Genomic DNA, 18,449 nt, shown 5'->3' on the forward strand with positions numbered 1-18,449 from the left:
GATAGTCCTCTCTAATGGCACATTGTGGTGAGCCTAGCAGATATTTCTATTATGGTGACCGTTAGTTCTGCAAGCAGTGGGAAGGGTAAGTTTTGGCCTAACGGTTAGAGTGTTGGACTTGCAATCCAAGGGTTGCAAGTACGAGTCTCGGGCCGGCAGGAATTGTAGGTGGGGGGAGTGAATGTACAGTGCTCTCTCCACCTTCAATACCACGATTGAGGTGCCCTTGAGCAAGGCACAGATCCCCCAACTGCTCCCGGGCGCCACAGCATAAATGGCTGCCCACTGCACCAGGTGTGTGTTCACGGTGTGTGTGTGTTCACTGCTGTGTGTGTGCACTTTGGATGGGTTAAAAGCAGAGGACGAATTCCGAGTATGGGTCACCATACTTGGCTGTATGTCACTTTTTTTCACTTCAGTGGAGATAAAGCAACTTCACATCCATGTTTGTACATGTCAATGATGTCCAAGGATTCTCACCCTTAGTGCATCGTATTACTAGGGTTGAGACATGCACAGGCGACACTCACGAACCCCAAGTGCAGTCCTCACTCTTCTCTCTTCCTATCAAGGGTGCTAGAGAGAAGAGTGTGAGTTGCAGCTGCCAATAAAGGAGAGCCCTGTCCTTCCCCGCAGCTCGTGGAGAAGACTAAACAGCCCCCTGCGTCATGAAGCTGGGGTGAGTTTATGGATGAAGTCTCACCCGAACTGCCTGCACTCTTTGGATCCTTACCGGTTGAGAGAAAGGAGGAACATGATGATGATCGATGAGGAGGAAGGAGAAGAGGTAGAAGACACCAAATCCCTCAAGGCCAGGCAGCATGTTAAGCAAAGGGTCACCTTTCCCAGCCCAGGCGGAGCTAGACTTGCTTGAAATGTGCTAGAGGGCACCGGCGAAAATAACTGTCGCAGCAGGTGGGCCAAGGAATGGAGAGAGATCTGTATGACGGCAAGAGACTGCCACCACTTGCTCCACCCAATAAACAGCTCATTCTAGTGAACGCTGCCTGCTTTTCAGAAATGAAATGTTTTTTGGGATAAGCCCTTCTAACACAGGGTTCCTGTGAAAGAGTTTTCCCGGCTGGATGTTCAGAACATGGATGAGTTATAGGGATTTCAAATCCCCCTCCTGTTGAGCTGTCAGTGGCACATCATCTTAACCCTAACTGCAGGGCAGCCTTTTCCTCAGCCTTACTGGCAGGATGCACTGGGCTGCCTCTTTTTTTCAGAAAATCTATCATTCTTCTGTTCTTCACCTCTCTCCTCATTGCTTATGAGGCAGAGCTTATGGAGGAAATGGGGAAGCAAATGGGTGTTGGGGCATCAAACCCAGCTCTCTGGGAAGATATCTGTGCTACTGCAGGTCTCAGCCTGAGAACTTTTAGGGGTGCGGTCCAGAGCTGTGATCGCAACTTAGGCCTGGCAGTGGTGGGAGAGCGACCTCTCTGGATAGGACTCTCAGGGTTGTCAGACAGAGAAAGGTGGACTTCTTGTATGCTCCAGTTGATCCCAAAGCCCTTTTTGGAGCATCAGTCACTGCAATGCGACAGAAGTGTGACCTAAGGAAATAAGAGGGTGAGGCTTTCCACACTTGTCTCCCTCACAAGTCCATTGCTAAGACTCCTCATCCACCATGCCCTGGGTTTGAAGCCCCCTAGAAAAGTAGTCAGTCAGCCTTCAAGGGCCCCAGAAATGCTCTGCCTCAGCAGGCTGAGCCACAACCTAAGCCAGCTCAGCCGAGAGGAAAACCTTCTTTTTTTATAGCGGTTGTAGCTAGACACCAGTCAGCAAACCCTCAGGGAGGGAAGAAACAGCAGGCAACCTAATCCATCCTTATGTTCAAGACAAAGGGATGAGCAACTGTTGTTATTTTGAAAAAGGGTATGGTAATTTTCTACCCCTCCCGCCAAAAGGTGTAGGATACGGGAATTGTTCACAGAATCTTATGACCAGTTCAGTTGTGAAGTTGGCACCAGTTCCCCCAGTGACCCATAGAGAATTTCTCCCCCCCTCTGCCCACTACAATGGAGGGCAGAGGGCAGTTTTCAGATGGACATGTGTCATTTGAAAATAATAAACTCACTCTCTGTGCATTCAGGGAGTGGGTGAGGGCACAGAAATGTTTAAAAATAAAAACACACAAACAAAATTGTCCAGATCAGAGCTGCAGTCCCCAGCTCCACTGCTAGATGGCGCCAACGGGTCACTAGAGAGTAAGAGCTACAGCTGTCCCCTCGCTGCTTATGTAGCGAGTTGGTGCACTTGTGCAGTACACCCCTGGGTTTTATCCACTATAAGCCAGGGTTATCGCTGCAATTGCTGTAAAACCTCTTTTCAAACACCTCAGAAAATACAAATTCAAAATGCTCTTGCTCAAAAGTCTTTCATTTTATTCATCCCAAAGACTGGTTTATGTCAGTCGATCTGAAAGATGCATATTTTCACATAAGCATCTACCCAGCACAAAGAAAATTCTAAGGTTTTTCTATCAGGGTGCAGCCTACAAGTTTTTTACAGTTCCTTTCGGGCTCTTATTAGCCCTGAGGGTGTTTGGCAAATGTGTCGAAGCAGCTCTGACTCTGCTAAGAATAGCGGGTTTCAGAGTGTCAGCTTATTTGGATGATTGTGCTCCGTCAGAGCAGAAGGCAGAGATGGATACAAAAATGCTTGTCTCTCATTTAGAGAAAAATAAACTAGACATAAAAACAAAACAAAAAAGACAAAAAGTTGCTTGGTGCTCACACAGGAGATAATCTACCTGGGTCTCAAGACTGAACTCAGTCCTGTATCAACCATTTCTGTCAGAAGAGCGCAGCAGGTCTAGTCGCGGCTGCCTGTCCCTTTTTCAGAAAAGAAACAGAGTTCCATTCAGTCTGTGCTTATGTCTTCTGGGGCTGATGGCCTCGGCAGTTGCTGTCATTCCTCAAGGACTGTTGCAAATGAGAGAGTTTCAGAACTGAGTTTCTTTGAGAAAAGTGGTGACGACAGATGCGTCACTTACAGGTTGGGGGAAAGTGTGCGAGGGCAGGATAGCGAAAGGCAGATCGTTTTACTTCAGAAGGGATACATAAACTTCCTAGAACTATTAACAGTTTTCTTGGAATTGAAAATTTTTTTGCAGTTCCTAAGGAACCATAACGTTTTGATCAGATCAGACAACACAACGGCGGTGGAGTACATAAATCACCAGGGGGTACACGCTCCCCTCAGCTTCACAGTTTGGCTGATCGTGTGGGGCATGAAGCATTTCCAGTAATATTGGGCAATGTGGGAAGTCGTGGCCTAATGGTTAGAGAGTCGGACTCCCAATCGAAGGGTTGTGAGTTCGAGTCTCGGGCCGGCAGGAATTGTGGGTGGGGAGAGTGCATGTACAGTTCTCTCTCCACCTTCAATACCATGACTTACGGTGCCCTTGAGCAAGGCATCGAACCCCCAACTGCTCCCCGGGCGCCGCAGCATAAAATGGCTGCCCACTGCTCCGGGTGTGTGTTCACAGTGTGTGTGTGTGTGTTCACTGCTCTGTGTGTGTGCACTTCGGATGGGTTAGAGCACGAATTCTGAGTATGGGTCACCATACTTGGCTGAATGTCACGTCATGTCACGTCAATGCATATCCCAGGAATAATGAATGCTAGGGCGGATCTCCTATCCAGAAGAAATCCTCTGTACGGAGAATGGACTCTCCACCCTCAGGTAATAAGCCGGTTGTGGGAGAGGTTTGTCTGAGCTGCTGTAGATCTCTTCGCCTCACACGAAAACACGCATTGCCCCCTAATCTTCTCTCTGGCGAGAGAAGGTGCACCTATGAATGTGTATGCTCTAGCGCACCCAAAACCAAAGACACTGCTGTATGAGTTTCCTCCACTAAGTCTGATCAGGCCAACTATAGAAAGGGTAAGAGAATATGGTCACTCTACCTAGTAATACTGATCGCCCCGAACTGGCCAGGGAAGTTGTGGCTGACAGAGATAATTCATCTCCTTTGGGACCAGCCCTGGCCTCTCCCGCTGCGCAAAGATCTCATCACACTTCTCTCCTTGCAGTTACACAGGGAAGAGATATGCTGAAAATGAAGTGGGGACCACCGGCAGAGGTATATATCAGGGAGGCAGGACTCCCACATCACTATTGTGACTGGTCTGTCAACTAACAGACATGGTGTAATTGGTGCTTCCATGATCTGTCATGCCTGAGGCATTCCAATAGTGAGATTTTCCCTGAACAAACTAATTTGCTACTTATTAACAGTATGCAAAATAAAGTAGTTGTAAGTAAGATAGTCGTAAGGCATTAATATGTGCTTTATAAGTACTAATAAACAGCCAATATGCTAGTAATATACATGTTAATAAGCAACTAATTAATAGTGAGAACTGGTCCTTAAAGGGGATATCGGTTGCAAAATTCACTTTTACATGTTGTTTGCATATAAATGTGTATTAACAGTGTGTGGACACAACCACCCTATCCATTCACTCCTTTTTTAATCCTCAAAAAACCTAAACAGTCTCAATTATCAAAGCATTTTGATTTTCTGAGCAGTATGACATCATACTGCTCATGCCTTGCCCACGACTACTGACGGACTGTCCCGTATTAGCATATTTCCGCCCTTAGCAAGTGGTACGCTGTCCACTCTTGAGCAGCACTGAAGCAATGGTTTCGGCACCAAGTCTATGTTTGCTGCCCTGCTAACGCAAACTTTCAAGACTTTAATAAAGTTTATAACTGACCAACTTCTTAAAACAAAGAAGTTGTCTTTGTAAAGAAATATGTAGTATTGGAGCCGTAATAGTAATATTCATCAGTTATACATTGATTCTTATTAAAGCAACTGTATCAAAGTTCTTGGGACAACCTGTATTTTGACAGAATTAGCACAAATATACATGAATAATATGCAAATAATTAGGGTTGGGAACCGAGAACATTTCTTTTCATGCATTTTAAATGTTTTAAAATGTGAAAACCACTCATTGCATCACACCATCTCCTGACTGCATTATTATTTGTAAAATAGGGGCTTTATGGAGTGTGTGTATACATGGTTATAAGTATAACAGTTTATAGTTCATTAATTTAGGGAAATGAACAAGTGTCTTAGCCCTCAAGGGACTATTTGGCCAACCAGCTTATTCCTGCTTGAAAAGCTAAATGTTACTGATAGTGTAAAAAACATCAACTTTGAAGCACATGCTGATTGATGGACTAGCATTACTCAACATTACTTACTACCTCCCAGCAACACTACATTCAATCATGGAGAGTGCAGTTCACGACTGCTCAGCAATGTCAGATGCCACGGGAGTACAAGCTCACAAGCTCCCAAGTGATTTGGAAAGGAGGAGAAAGTGGCGTAACTAGCGTTTTCCATACGATTTTAGGCGGGACGTGAATGGCCTCTTATGCGACCATTAAGGAATTTTAACCAAAGTATGTTACAGACATTTCATGAAGACCCTAAGAATCATACTAACAAAATGGGCATCCAATGTCCCCTTTAAAATAATGTGTTACCGAAGTTGCTTACTGTTTCAGGAGGTAAAGTGACAGGTGATTGTAGGCTGTATGTTTAAATTCCTTTAGTCTTGGTGAGGTGCCTGAAACCACAAATACAGCATACAGTCAGTCTGGCAGATCTTATGGATATGAATTGTTTTTTGCAACTTTACTATCAAGGAAGTTTAATTTGCTGTAACCATTACACTAAATCATAGAAACCAGAAAAAAAAAATTGTATTATACCAGTAAACTGCAACCAATAAACCCTCCTAAAATTATCCATTCAATCACTGTCAACAATTGAATATCAAGTACACAGAAATGCATTCAAAATTCCCATCTTGCTGCTCTATAATATTAAATCAAAAGGATGATTCTCTCATTTTCAAACTTTGAAGTTCACTCGGCAATGCCAACTGATCAATCTGTGCTTCAGAAGATTATGCTCGTTCATAACATGAAAATGCTTTTAGAGAAATATCCAGTAATCCCCAAGTACAGCCTCTTTCCCAACACTCATAGGGCTTTGCTCTGCACTGGAAAAAAAACAAAGAACCAACAAATGGTGCTTTATTGTTACAGTTAGATTTTTTTTTTTTGGATATCACCACATGTTTGGCTAAGTACGTGTAAAGACAGCATTTGGATTTTTTTCAGGAACTTTCTGGACTTTAAATAATGTTGTCATGGCATTTCAGTAAACGTTTAAATTTTCTTGGGTGAACTGGCGCACAATGAGCGAAACCACCTGTATGCCAACTCCTGGACACAACAGCGTGTCAGAAGCACAAAAACTCAGCATGTTTTCCACTCTTGAGTGCACGTCAAGATCAGACTGGACAAGAGCTGCGAGGAGCATTTTTCAAACAACTTCTTGAAGTTAGGTGGCAATGACTCAAACCGATTCACTTTCAGTTGGCTTCTCATAGCAGCAAGCAAAAAAAGGCTGTATGTATTCACTTTCATGTGAATGAGGCAGGATTGCTAGTTGAGCGCTGAGCATTGAACGTTTAAGATAATTGCCGTGCTTTCATAATGATCCATCCGATAAAGCCTTACATATATCAAATAAACAAGCAGCAACACATCAATTAAGACCACCCGAATTGCCTCGAAGTTCAAACCAGCAAATAGGCCACATTTGATATAAACACACATACAGATGTAAACAGAAGATCAAAGAAAAGATCCATCATTTTCTGCCTTTGAATTCATCTGAACATTCAATTGGGAAAAAAAAGAAACCTTCATGCAAAACTAATTAACATGCATGCTATGATAAGGTAATTAGTACTCGAGCGGGATTCCTGATTAAACATACTCTAATTGAGAGCATGCTGCTATTGAGAGGGAGGAAAAACTCTATTCCCTTGGAGGGCACTTAAATGATGTCCCTTTCACAAACACGTAAGCAGAGACAAAAGAACTCTAAGACTGGGACAAAATGCACATTAATTACCAATCAACAATATTGGCAACTAATCTATCCTTTCTCAAACATGTTTCTTCACAATTTACCATGCTTTTTAAAGAATATTTCCCCAGTGTTCAGAACTTATTACTCTGAGGTGTTGAAGTATAAATAAATAAATATCAATAATAATAAAATAATAAAACAATCTATGTACACTAAAAGTCAAAAGTTTGTAATCTTTTTTTTATGTTTTTGTAAAAAAGTTTCTTATGCTCAACAATGCTGCATTTAATTTATCAAAAATATTCCATGTAAATATATTTTAAAATGTAATTAATCGTGATGGCAAAGCTGAATTTTTAGCAGCCATCACTCCAGTATTCAGTGTCAAATAATACTATAAAAATTACTTCAATATGCTGATTTGGTTTATATATATATATATATATATATATATATATATATATATATATATATATATATATATATATATATATATATATATATATATATATATACATATTTAATTCTAACCATTCATCATATTTTCTTTGTGGCCAGTGAAAATGTTGCCAGGACAAGCTACAATAAAATTTTGGCCTGCTAAAAAAAAAAAAAAAAAATCCTTATTGTTAAGCTTTGGCAGAGGATGCAATGGCAACAAATTTTCATGTAAATTCTTTTGTCAGGATAAAGTATGGATCTAAGATCATATCAAAGTCAAGAGCCAACAATGTGAAAAAGTAATGAAGGTCTAACGACTTGTGTTTAAGCAACCAGTGAAGTTTATATCTTTGTGTATATTTCTGTTATTTAGTGCAGCAACACTGCTTTGATTTCAGAAGTGCAAGACTGAGTACCAGAAAGGTTACGATGAGTAAATTCTGAACTGACTCTGTGAAAAACACTGGTGTGAATGTTCCCACAGCCAGCTTCAGGGCTCACAAAATTTCAAAATCGCTGGTAGCCCTTTGGGCAGACATTTTTTAGATTTTGGTAGCCCAAAATGGATTTAAGTGGCCCACATAAATAAATTAAAAAAAGACATTGGCTGAACTTAACTGTGGACAAACCAGCATGATTCAAAACTTCAGTGACTGATTTTTTTCTTCAAATAACAAGTCAAGAGAAGTAGAGAAGAACAAATCTTTGTAAAAATGAAATATGTCAAATAATAAAACTAACTTGACATTTTTAAACAAATCCCAAATCAAATAATTAAATAATACAAATAAAATAAATCTCTTCATATAAACAAACTAAGGCTTTGGCTGTGTTTTTTCCATTTAAAATGAGAGGCAACCACTGCATTTTTATCATGATCCAAACAAAGATGCTAAATACATGTTATTTAGATTGCAATTAGATTGTATAATTTCGAAATTTGAAGCAAAAACAGAATGGTCTGATTTTAGCTTAGTGAATGAAATGCAAATGTCACTCTCTGACAGCAGGTGGCGCTTATGAAACAGCAGGGATTTATAGGCTGCTGACCCTTTAAGACCGAATGCACAGATCCAATATAATGATGCACTTGAGATTTCTTTCACCACTGTTTACGGTCACTTAAGACATAACCGAGTGTGTTTACGAGAATACTTGCCGAGACAGTTATTTTGAGAAACACAGCTCTCTGTGTGCACAGCTCCAAATGCGCATGAATGGTTTAAAACACTTAAATGTTTAAATTGGCAAGACTTTGAAACACATGCAAACTATCAACTATGATCCATTTTACCCCTGCAAGCTTATGAACAACACAAATCAAGGAAGGAATTTTATATCACTGTTCAAGATATCCAATTGGGCAGGGCGGTGTTACATTTAGGTAGCCTGAATGGAAAACACAATAGCCTCGGGACGTCGGGTTAGCGATTTTGCGAGACCTGAGCTGAGATGATATATTAAAACATATGGCTCAGAGTTTCTGTACTTGAGCACGGCTTAAATCTGTTGATCATGTGCATGTGTTTTATGCCTTTCAAACATACACATTTGGACTTCAAAAATGTTGTTGTTGAATCTGATCTTTTAAATGCCAAGGTGATGTTATCAAGCTGATGAAGTTTTATCAACATTTTAAAAGTGACAGTCTTGAATACATCAGATAAAATAGTATATAATATATTTAAAACATGCCATTGTTTTCCAGTAAAAGTGAAAAAGTTTTATTGAGTCATATAACATGAGCTGCAATTTTCTGATATCAATGCAATATAAGTTATTTATTTATAAATAAATAAATACTATTTTATAGAAAATATTTTCTGTCACATAAAAATAATAAAATATAAAAAATAAATAAGTAAATAAAATGTATCAGATTAATTCATTTTTATGGGTAAAATCTGATTTAATGGGTCAACTGGTCCAGAAGAAAATAAACTTTATCACTGAACCCTACCTGTTGCATATTACAGAACATGAGAAATTACACAAGAAAACTACTGTATGTAGTTCCTATATGCTGCAGCTTTTCCGGTTCTTTCCTTTTGAACTTAATTAGAAATATGTATGACAATTTTTGCAAAGAAAAAGTCTGGGAAGTATCTTTGCACATTATGTATGACATAAAGGTCTACAAATCCAGCGACTCGAATTCCTGGAAAGAGCAGCCTCCTTTTGCTTAGGGATTCGCTGTAATATTCTGGAATCCAAGCATTTGCTGCTGCTCTTTAGCTCTTCAGGGCTAGATCAGTGAGAAACTGATCCAACGAGCTGATCCCAGCTCAGCTGTCAACTTCACAGCTGGCATAAAGGGACTTGTGAGTATCACACCATTTCAACATTTAATCCAGCCTCTAATCCAATCCATTTGGATTTACAATCCAATAAAAAAGACATCCAGAATGACTATGGCAATAAATCAACTATTTCAATGGTAACAAATCAGTGAGTTCTTACTGTACAGAGAGTCTTGATCATTAAAACATTTTATCATGGATTCAAACTCTTTTCATTCAATTTTAGTACACTGTTTTGAAAAGACATACAACTTCCAGTCAAACATTTTTTTTTTCAATTTAAATTTCCCATGATCAAAAATATTTGATCTAAAGGCTCATGTTTAAATAATTAAAATAATAATAATAATAATAATAATAATAATAATATATTTATATATAGTATATATTTATGTAGTGACCAAAAATGTTAGCTTATATTTAAGAATGTTCAAAATTACCACCCTTTGTTTAGATTCCAACTGGGATGCTTTTTAAATGAAAAAAGTTTTTCTTTTAATCCTGGACATTTGACCGCTGCTTTTCCTCTGCTGGCTTCTAATTTATTATAAAAAGTGTACTAAAATTGAATAAAAAGAGTTTGAATCCATGATAAATAGTCATTCTGGATGTCCTTTTTATTGGATTGTGAATCCAAATGGATTGGATTAGAGGCTGGATTAATTGTTGAAATAGTGTGATACAAGTCCCTTTATGCAACGTGTGTGTGTGTGTGTGTGTGTGTATATATATATATATATATATATATATATATATATATATATATATATATATATATAGTTTTGATGACTTCACTTTTATTTAAAAATATGAAAAATAAATAAATAAAATAAAATACTGTATAATATAAATATAATATAAAATATAAATTTAATATAAATAAATATAATTTGATAAAATATAAAATAGCACTTTAATTGACAATTTAATTTAAGTTAATGTCCATCTACACATTTGCAGCAAAAAAACAAACAAAAAAAACTTCTGTTTAAATTCACTGGGAGAGATATTTAAAAAGAAACTTCAGGCAACTTGTATAATTTTAACTGCCTTTAAATATGCAATTGATAAAGTACTTGGTTTCCTCAGTGTGACTTTGGTGTGACAACAACAAGCTATAATTAACTCTAAACAACATACAGTATTGCCGCAAATTGACAGCGTCCAGAGTTGCCATAAAAACAAGAAGCTGGCTGCATCCTCCACCTAAGCCATCCAGTGTCTGGCCAATGGCCTGCCTTTCCAGTCAGGCAACCCAGCATGAAAGCAATACGGTAAAGAGGGACAACAGCTGCCTGAATACACAGCAAGACATGGGACGCAGCAACCTCTATGCCACGTTATGATCCAGACATCACAACTTCATGCGTTATTCGGCAGGCTGTCTATAACCTCTACGATTACAGTAGATTACAGTACCTCAGTGAAGTAACATATTAATAACCTTTCTGTGCCATAACCACCACATACATCTGAGTCATCATGCTCTTTTGCAAAATTGCAGATAAATCTGAAAATATCAGTTCTAGAACACAAAATTTGCACGCTTTTCCTGTAATACAATGACAAAGTAACATTTTATCACAAATCTATTTTTAGGAAGCTTTATATGAAAAAAATAAAAATACAATTTGAATGGAGGCACAAGATTTGCATGTTTCACTACAGGTAGTTGGTAAGCACAGTAGTGAAATAACGTGAGAAATAACTCAGGCTCTCCTTCCATTGAGCGCCAAGGCCAAAAAGTTGCAAAGAAAAGTTCAATCAGTGCTTTTAATCCTGGGTCAGTCTGCATTTGCAGAGGTCCATTTCTGCATAAATGAGCACACAAACTCTAGTGCCTGTTCAAACAGTCTCTTTCTCTCTCCCTCCCTCCTTCTCTTTGTCTCTCCCTCTCAGGCAGCTCATGACAACGGCCCAGCAGCAGCACTGTTTGATCTCCAGTGTTTTACTTAATCTGGGTTGTCAAGGTTCGCTTATTGGAGGCTGTTTACTTTACTTCTCCTACAAAAAAGAGCATTCTTTTTTTGTCTTCTCCTTCCCTCAGACAATGACTAATCCAAAGAACTGAGCTGTACCAACGCTGGGTGTTAAAGCTGCTGCTGCTTCCTATTTTAAAATGTGATCTTAAAAGACGTTTAAAAGTTACATTTATGAGAATCAATAAGATAAAATGGCAATGGTAAATAATACAATTAATGTTTAGTAAATTCAGTTTGTACCTTTTTTATTACACCCATAGTAATAATAGCATACAATAATATACACAAATGCAAAAAGCAACATTTCTTTTTCCTTGCCATTTCCAAAATAATAATAATAAAAAAGCTGCTTTAAATGATTTACATGTGGATCCATTTAGTTTGTATGTTTACGCAAATGTATAACATTGTAATGTATGTAAAAAATAAAAAATAAAAAAATATTTATGGCTATGTATCTATGGTTCATTTTTTCTGTTTGTTTAATTTGTAAATGTAAAACAAGATGAACAATAATGGGACCAAATATAATATTATGTGAAGAAAATTTCAGGTCAACTATAAATAAATGTAAAGTATTAAAAGTTAAACTGTCATTTTACGAAAAGAAAAGTGCTACTTTTATTCTGTTCAATTGCACAAGGACTGCATCAGTTGAAAAGTTTCTGTCCTCCGGTTTTTGTAACTTTTGCTAGACTTTTATGATTGTTTTTATAGTTAATGTATTTATCCATTTGTTACTTATCTCAAACTCCTAAAGTACAAGCAGTAAGGCACATTTAACTCTGACTTGTTAAGCTATAACACAATTATGGTGACAGCCAATTTCACTAGAACTACACTTAGGCTGTGTCTCAAACCCTGAGACATGACAACATTTATGTAACTGGCAGGCACGTTCGAAAGGTCGATATAAGTGACGCTCAAAAATGCTGTCTATCTAGGCAGCTTACTAGGTTATGAAACACAGCCGACTCTTGCTGAAGTAACTCTTAATTCTCTCAACTCCGTAGCCCAACCGGATGATACACTGCACTGAACTTTTTTAATGCACAGGAACATTTTTGCGATATTCTGAACCGTTTTTGTACGCATTAATAATGTTGCATTTAATTCCAAACGAAAGGATGCACCAGTAGGCTATAAGGAAGGTTTTTTTTTTTTTTTTTTTTTTTTTTTGTGAGTGTGTGGTTGAGGGAACACGTGCGGAAAAGTCCCCTATTCAACACTGTATCACCGAAAGAAATCTCGGCTCGCAAACTTTTACGCCGTCGACAACGAACGCACAGCTATTTTAATACATCGTTTCTACGCGTCTCGTCACGCCAGAGCTGTCAAACATATGTAGCGATACAATGTTGTTTCTACAAACAAAATGAACAGCGTAACAACTTACTAGCCACACAGCTAACTTCTGAAAAAGTACTTGAAGACTGAAAATAAAATTCATCCCCTGGCCAGCAGTTATTATACACGCGACCAATAATGCTGTTTGGTAATTTGCTCATTACCCCGTTAAAACAATAAGGCAACAATTAGATAAAGACAAACTGTCCATATGCCCTAAAATGTTGCAGAATGCTGGAGGAGAATGAACTTACCGGGGTTTGACAGAGACTCGACAGTATGCGGAAATTTGTGCGCGATAACAAATTCAACTCTTCACGCGATCTTGTATATCATGAGCGCGTGCTATAAAACGTACTGTAAATAACCAACAAATATATCACTCCGCCAGCGGCACTAACTTCAGCTGCAAACACTGTACTGGGAACAACGCCGCAGTTTCGAGCCCGGTTTACACCGCCTTTCTCCACGGAGCTGCTTCGGATGATATTACACTTTATTGCGTGTTGTACACACACAGAATAGAGAGAGAATCGCGGATTTGGATGTTGTTATTTTGTTAAGTTGTACGCCCGTGACGTCACATCCACCTGCTGGGTAAACAACATGCATGCCTATCTTTGCGCTGCAAAACACAAGTGTGTCAAAAAGTCACAGATGCACAAGTTAGATTATAGGTAGGAGATATTTTTTTATTATTTTTTTTTTATTTCTTCTTTTCCTAGAAATTGTCCAATGAAGCAAGACAAGGTGGAGGTGAAAGTTCAGGAGAAGGACAACCCATAAGAAAGGAAGTGCAGTTAGTGTGAGGATTTAATAGTAGTCGAAATATCTGCATAAAAAGTGAAAGCCTAGTAACCACTCAGTGTATATAACCAGATTTAGGCTGAATTCAAAGTACACATAATAATATCATATTCATAATACAATACTCACTTAACTTTCCTTGGCCTAATAAATAAGGGTAGTTGACATATGTAAAACATGGAGATTTTTTATTTTATGTATTTAAAAGGGAAAGTACAGATAGATAGATAGATAGATAGATAGATAGATAGATAGATAGATAGATAGGTCATTTTCAGAGAAAACTGTATGCAGTGAACTATATTGTAGGTGTGCAGTGAACCTATAATATATATAATTAGAATAACTAATTTAAAATATTAATAAATAAATAACTGAGAGAGAAAGTATAATAATTGGTCGTTTGAATACGCTGGAGAGTGTTCATTGTGAGCAGCATTAACATAAAATCTTGGAATAAAGTCTGACTGTACTTGATCAAGGACTGAAATGCACAGTTCAAGTAACTGAAAGACGGTGCATCTTTATGGACCCAAGTTGATGTGTTTCACGGATAAAGAGCGCCATCCCCTGGACTATTGTGTCTCCTGCAACTGAATTTATATAATTTTGTCATAAAATAAATTCAGTATATAAACATAAATCTGCTAAAAATAGTTGCTAAAGATAAAAAATAATAATATTTATTATAGTGAAAGTAAAAACATTTAATTAAAGTTAATTAACAGTTTAAAAAAATATTAGTTATCAAACTATTTGTATAAACCTGTTATCTTAAAATAATTGATCCAGTGAATTATGTATTAATTCTAAAATTTACTGTGATTGTCTCCCAGCACTCCAGACCAATAAAAATACTTCAACCACATGCCAACTAGAATATGGTAACGTTAACATAGACTTAAAATAGCAAAATATGTACACATGCAGCTAAGGTGCCCTAGCTTTATCCACACTATAGTCCTTCTAAAATATTTTTTTTAATCGTTTATTTATTTATTTATTTTATTAAATTGATTGATGGGATAACATTTCTGGTCATCTTAGGAATTCTCCAAAAATACTTGCACCTTCATAAACACTGTTTTGACATTTGACAAAGAGAGGCATTGCAATGCTTTTGACCCTGGACATATTGCTCACAGTATGAAATCTAGGGGCGTCAAGGGGCGTCACTGGCCTATATTCTTATCCAGAAAAACTGCTGGCCTACAGGCATGAGACGGATACATCAATCACAGACACACCCATCATGGAGATATACTCCATTTTGACTTATTTTTCTGCTTCGTGTCCACTGCAGCTAACATAGGATACTTTCAAGAAAGTGACAGACATGTTTTGAAATATGTAAAAGCAACATTAAAAACCTCATCAAGATAATAATTATTTTAAAGGAGGTCAAAAAATGTGCAAATGACATACATTTTTAATGATTATCAAAACATTTTTTGGTCAATATGGTCAATTGCATCAGTATTTTATGCATAAAAATTATTATATTAATATTAGTACAGTTTGGTATGAATTTACAGACATTATTTCTGGTGACAGAACAGTATAACATAACACATATAACATTTTTTGCTCACTTTTATCATCTGACTAATGACAGGTTTTAAAGAGACATTGTCTGTGTGAATTTCGTCTTTTTTATGAAATGAGATGATAATGAATAGATCATAAAATATTCCCGCCTACAGTTTTTCTCAGTCACTTTGGTGCATTTCTCAGATCAGAAATAAAGTTCTCAAAACTACTTGTTCAACCTCCACATAATCTAGTCAACTGTGCACATCATAAAAACAGTTTCTAATTCTTTTGAACAAGTTGTGATTGCTTTGGTGCATTCATGCAACTGATTATGTATATTTGTCTGCAGTTTCCTGCATTATAAGTTGCTAATGTCATGTTGCTTAAAATGTACTATAGTTCTCTGTGCAACAGTCTTACCCCCCAAAACATCTAGGCATTAGTTCATCGTGTAATTCATTAAATGCAAAATATTTGATCTAGGTGTCATAAGCTTTCAAGCATATTTTCTACATATTTCTGTTACTTTTTGTAAATTTGCCATGAATTGTGCAGGTGAATCTTGACTTTCACTAATGAAGAGAATGTAGATCAGCTAATGATAAACCAGTTCTCTGAAATAGCTCAAAGGTGCATCTCATGAACCTTCAACTGGAAAGCATATATAGACAAAGGGCAACACAAGAGTTACAAATTCTGACAATGGATATTTCCTCCCCGTTGGCCTGGCAAATCAACAATAGCTCTGTGGCTGATGACATTTCAACCAAGCCTTCTGCTTTTGGTCAGGTTGAAGCCAGCCTCATTCACATATATGAAGTTGTGAGATGGTTCACTTGACTCCAATTCCACTTTGGATTGGGAAAACAAGGGAAAATATTCATTGTGATGTAGATGAGAATTTGTGGGCCAACAGACTGGCACTTCAGGAGGTGTAGACAGACTGCTCTGCAAAAGCAATGTTTTGCCTAAGAAGTATTTCCTGTGTTTGCCTTTCTAATTTTGTATGTTCACCTTTGTGGCCATATTACTTTTCTATATCACAATGACGTTGTAAGGTTGGTGTTTTTTTTTTTTTTTTTTTTTGTAGGATCACTAGTAAACTGTGAATCCTATGCAGTCTCTTTCAATCAACATCCCACATACAGAAATTGTAAATGTGTACTTTTGAAATGGATATATGGCATACATGAGAACTGCAGCCTCCTGCATTTCAATACAGTAACTGTCATCCAAACTGATGCCATAGTTTACATCAGGTAATACTAACAGAGTGCACTATTATATTGACAACATGACTAAGCATTTTGACTATCTTGTTTGTGAACAATGACACAAGGACATTTCATTCTGATGGCACTGATATGTTCATTGACATAAATACTTGCTTTTGAGAGATGAACTAAAGATTTTGAGAAAGTTACAGGCTTTTGCAGGTAATCCATTGTGTGGTGCTGTTTGTACGAATTGTTTTGAGAAATGCACATACTTCTTTGCAAATATTAAGGATGATTCGAGAAATGCACCAAAGGGACTGAGAAAAACTGTAAAACACAACTCATCAGTAATTGGCTGAAGAACTTTATTACTGGAAAATCCAAGCCATTTGTGCGAGACTGACATGTAATTTGTTTCTTAAAAGGAAAACAAAAGCAATGTTATTTGTATTGTGTTGACATCATGTAGATTTGGCTTGTCTGATGCACTGTGGATTTGGTCTTGTTGTGATAAAGTAGAACTATAAAATAAAAATATTGAGGATTAATATTCATTATGTAACATTTTCTCAATATGCACTCATGCTCAAAAAGGGAGTAATTAGAGTTGTGTTAATTAGGTAATTAAGCCAATGAAACGAGACGACTCTGTTCTTCATAAGTCTGGCTCAGAAACAATATCCTTCCCTGCAGCTTAAAACACACTGGGAAGGAACAATAGCTGATATTTGCCTATTATAAAAAACAAAGAGCCCTTTATCTCAATCTGACATGACACAGGTGGAACAATTTCACATAATTTCACTACTGACCTTTGAAAAATAAGATTTTTTTTTTCATCTATACATAATAAGAATGCAGAGCACAAACAAGGGCATTCCTGTTAGCATACTAAGGAAGTTTAATGAAATATAATAACAAATAAAACCAACAATACACCTAATCTACTATGAAAATCCAGTGGAATGGAAATTTAATTTATAATCATTTTGCCATTTAAAAGAATAGATCTTTAATAGCATACCTCAGTATGACAATTATCATGTAACACCACAGAGAAGACCAGAAACAAACAACATTTTAAGCTAAAATGTATATGCATATATTAGGGAAAGTCTGTATTTATATTTCTACTGTAACCAGTCATCTATCTTTTTATTTATTTATTTAGTGATTGAGTGATTAAATATAGCATGTCATACTGCTGCCAGTGTTATGATTGAGAACTACTCAAAGTAGCGGTTACGTTCATTCCAAATATATATAAAATAATATCTATCTATATTGTTCCTCTGAACTAATCTAAGCTGGCAGATATTACTGAAACTCAATAGTATCTCAAAACATTTCAGCATTTTTTCATGTTTTATGCAAAATTTATAATTTTATAATACATTATACTTCAGTCACTTTATAAAGTTAAAGCCTTTTAAAAATCAGTTTTACTAAGACTAAGAAACTTCATGGAAAAAAAAATGAAAATTAAGTATATGTATCTTTTTGACTTATTAAAAATGGTCTTGGAGTCTCTTGAACAAAGTGTTAATGCAAAGAGCCTACTGTGAACTCATCTGACCTAATCCTTTCGAAGTCTTTTTTTTTCTTTTTTTTTTTTTTAAGAATTATGAATTTTACATTTCATTCATAATTAACCTTCTACTGACTGGTACAAGCAACAGTTTGTTTGATTTGTTCTGCTAAAAGCAGTGTCAAATAATCTATGCTTTTCTAAGTGGTTATCTTTTCTTGGTCATTTGTTCTGAGTCTGGTGATTTGTTTTGCCTTTTCATTTCAAAGCCAGGATTTATATTTTGTCTGAGGCCTAGATTATTTCCCCATTTTTTCATAAATTGCTGATTACCTCAGGATGTTTCTTTCGTTAACTTTTTCATTCATTACAGTA

General features: G+C 36.9%; 1 protein-coding gene across 1 annotated transcript in view; it reads right to left on the reverse strand.

Annotated features, from left to right (window-relative positions):
- Positions 1 to 13,545, reverse strand: part of LOC109097866 (forkhead box protein P1-B-like) — a 189,980-nt gene extending 176,435 nt beyond the window's left edge. Inside the window, exons 1-2 of the mRNA XM_042758744.1 lie at positions 13,244 to 13,545; positions 5,531 to 5,600 (exon numbers count right to left, since the gene is read on the reverse strand). The gene's annotated coding sequence lies outside the window, so the exon portion shown is untranslated. The remainder of the gene's footprint in view (positions 1 to 5,530; positions 5,601 to 13,243) is intronic.
- Positions 13,546 to 18,449: the final 4,904 nt, after the last annotated feature.

The sequence above is a fragment of the Cyprinus carpio genome, chromosome A6 (genome assembly GCF_018340385.1).
Source record: "Cyprinus carpio isolate SPL01 chromosome A6, ASM1834038v1, whole genome shotgun sequence".
Taxonomy (NCBI): Eukaryota; Metazoa; Chordata; class Actinopteri; order Cypriniformes; family Cyprinidae; genus Cyprinus; species Cyprinus carpio.